Source organism: Lactuca serriola, chromosome 5, assembly GCF_051521515.1.
Source record: "Lactuca serriola cultivar US96UC23 chromosome 5, Lser_US96UC23_V15, whole genome shotgun sequence".
NCBI lineage: Eukaryota > Viridiplantae > Streptophyta > Magnoliopsida > Asterales > Asteraceae > Lactuca > Lactuca serriola.
In genome coordinates, this window is record NC_136412.1 from 133,538,238 (window position 1) to 133,541,719 (window position 3,482).

Consider the following 3,482-nt stretch of genomic DNA (forward strand, 5'->3'; position numbering starts at 1 on the left):
TTAGTTTTAACAAAATGATTGTGTTTCCTCCAGAAAGTCCTATACTTCCTGCTTTACAACTGGAAAGTAGTTTTACTCCATAAAACCGTTTCGATTAAGTGTTATTGTACTTATAACCTATTTAAACATAATTTTAACCTTTCATAAAATTATAGGGTGAACGATCCATCTTTAGTTTTAAAAGTAGTTTTAATTCTCTATAAAACCATTCCTTTTGTTTGTAGTTTTAAATTCCCATAAAACTGTTTCGTTTGTTTGTGGAAATTTATTAATGCAGTAGTATTTATTAAGCATGCACTACCAATGCAATCACGCCCCTAATATTAAGGTTATTAATTTGGGTTACCACGTGATGAATTTATAAACCATAAATCTACACTACTGGTGTAATGACAACCATGTAATTAAGATTATTAATTAGGGTTAAAATGTGATAAGGTTGTAACCATGCTGATTGATGGATGTAAACACGATGACCTTCTGGCATTGAAAATAGTGAGGTGACATTTTTGTCACCCCTGGGCCTGCCGGCTCGGACTGTATGTAACGCCCGCAGATCCATGCAAGTCAAATTAGAGGCAATAGGGGTCGAAAACAACTTTTCGAAAAAAAATTATTTAGAATAAATAATCTTAACAAAGTTGTAGAATATGTCACAAGGTTTCCGTACATATAAAGAACGCCGAAATCCGAGTTATAACGAAGAAGTTATGGCTCGTCGAAGTTTCGCGACGGAACCGGCACGACACCGGGAAGCGTAAATATTGAATTTATGATGGAGGACTTTTTAGCCTTAGCGATCTAAACAAAAGTCGTAGAATATGTTAAACTAAGAGCGTCGATAAAAAGAATGCCCAAATCTGACTTCGTATGAGGAAGTTATGATTTTTCGAAGTTTCGGATTAGCGGTGTACAACCCGAAATTTGAATATTAGATCGAGTGATTTTTAGCCGACACGACCTAAAAGAGAATCGAATATCTCGTTAAGAGTAGCATAACGACAAAAATATGGGCGAAAACGGACGTCGGATGAAGAAGTTATGGGGATTTAACAGACCAATCCTGTCCCGACCTGTTAATAATATAAAATTTAAAATCGAATCAAAATTAGCCGACAGAGTCTAAAGGAAAGTTGTAGAGTACGTTCCCACCTTCGCGTGGATATAAATAACGTCAAAAATGGAGCTCGTATGTGAAAGTTATGATTTTTAGAAGTTGAGAGTGCAATTTGCGAAGCTGGTGATGACGTGGCAAGATCCTAGCCTTCCCTTGCTCCCCACGGTCTCGCATCCGATGACCGACGCGTCACCCTCGCATTACGCCCCACGTACGAGGTCTAGTACGCCCCGCTTACATTCGCTTCTTATCCACTCCGAGAACAAGCCATGTGCGAGACAGCTGGAAGCCTTATCCGAGGAGTACGCCCAACGTAATTCCGAGATCAGGCGCCTATAAAAGGCATGCGAAGGGTCCGAGATTTTCACACATTTTCACACCAAATCTCTTTCTCTCTCTAGTTTCTTTCAATCTCTAAGACCCCAAACCACCCCTAAACCCTAGGTAAACCCCCTAGTACCCGAGGGAAGCCCCGAGGCTCCCGGAATCCCGAGAAAAAGGGTCTTTCGGTTTCGAAACGTTGCTCCAAATAAAGTTCCGGTTTTCATTAAAATCCGTTGTAAGTGAGATATGCTTATGCAATTTTAAATATAGCTTTCAAATAATTATAGGAATGTTATTAGGTCCTTGAAATAATTATTTGGGATATTATTATGAGTTATATTGAGTGTTATTAACGCTTATATAATAATAATAATAATCAGACTAATTAATTTGTCGCGGTTATCGTTAGACTAAACCCTAGTGGTATTGGTACTAGGTTTTATCGAAGGAAAATTGTTTTGAGAGTATCGAAGCGCTATCCGAGTGCTGAGTCACCACCTTTCAGGTGAGTGCATGGTCCCTTTCAGCTTACACAGAGATATGAAGTATTTTATACAAATTACGTGCTATGTGTGCATATTATCTGAATACTTGTTATCTATGCTGGATAAACGATTTTATACACGTTTTAAATGATTTAAACTGTATAAGTATTTTATATCTACGAAAATGTTGGGATAAGAGATGGGTAGATGTAATAGATGAAATATAAGTTGGATGATAAGTTGAGAGGTGAAATAGACCGTCAGGTGAGGGTGAGAGGTGGACGATGTGAGAAGCCTTTTTCCCAAATGATTGCTCCGTCATTCAGCAGAGTATGGATGACAACCACAGACTATTCTAGACAGTCCAGTGGAACACTAGCAGGCTCGCAACCTGTAGGTGTTGTGAACGATGTGTTCACCGGTGTACTCTAAAAACCCATTGATATGTATTGCGAGTGGACTCTTCAAAATTGTATTGTCAATAAAACCCGACAGATGCGCCTAAAAGACTTTACCGGCAGAAGCGCCTAATAGAGAACCTCATAGCCCCTGCAAATGCGCCTAATGAACTATTTCGGCAGATGCGCCCCATAGAGAATGTCACAATTTTGGCAGCTACGCCCTAGTGATAGAACTAGCAGTTGTACTTGACTGATGCGTCATTCACAACGATGAAATTTGTACCTATTCCTTAGGATACTCCTTAGGAATAAATGAACGAGGAATAGCTGATTCTTAGGGCAGATCCTTAAGAATAAAGAAGATAATGGGGGATGGGTAATTGGGTTGATTTTTTAATTGTTTAAACATAATAATTATATTATTGTGGGTTGAAAACCCTATGTACTCACCAGGTTTCCCAACCTGACCCACTCAGTTTATTTATATCACAGGTGTCGATATGAAGTGGCATTACACTGAGAGATTAAGGAGATGTAGATCACTAGTGTAAATAAATGTAAGTTCCGTTTATGCTTATGTTCCTGTATTGACAATGACATCCCAAACGTTTTAAAGTGAATAAAATACGTTTCTTCGAATACGTTTTGATAACGTATTTATCGTATTTTTCTAGGAACAAATTCTGTAACATTTTTATGAAAAGAAGTACTCTGATTTTTATAAAGCATAAACAAAATCGGTCTTTTCTGGCCGTGAAAATGAGGATGTCACAGTTGGTATCAGAGCATTAGTTTAAGCGAACTAGGAATATGGATTTATTTCTAGACTTAAACTTAGAATGTTAAGCGATGATTGTGATGTGTGAGCACTAGATTATTTTAGGGATGGTGCCTAAAATGCTTTTATGCGCTAAATGCTTGTGTCTGATATGCTGTTATTTGTTCGGATCTATGGTCTATTGCCGACCGGATCTTGAAACCTTATGTGTTTAGAATTCTAAGCGTTTAACTACGATATTAGAACTAACATATAAACGTTTCGGGGTGATAAGGATGATTTAAACGTCAATCCTAAATAAAGATCTAGATTCACCTTATTCGGTGTATAGATCAAGATGGCAAGGACCCGTAGTGGAAATGTGAATGCAAATGGGA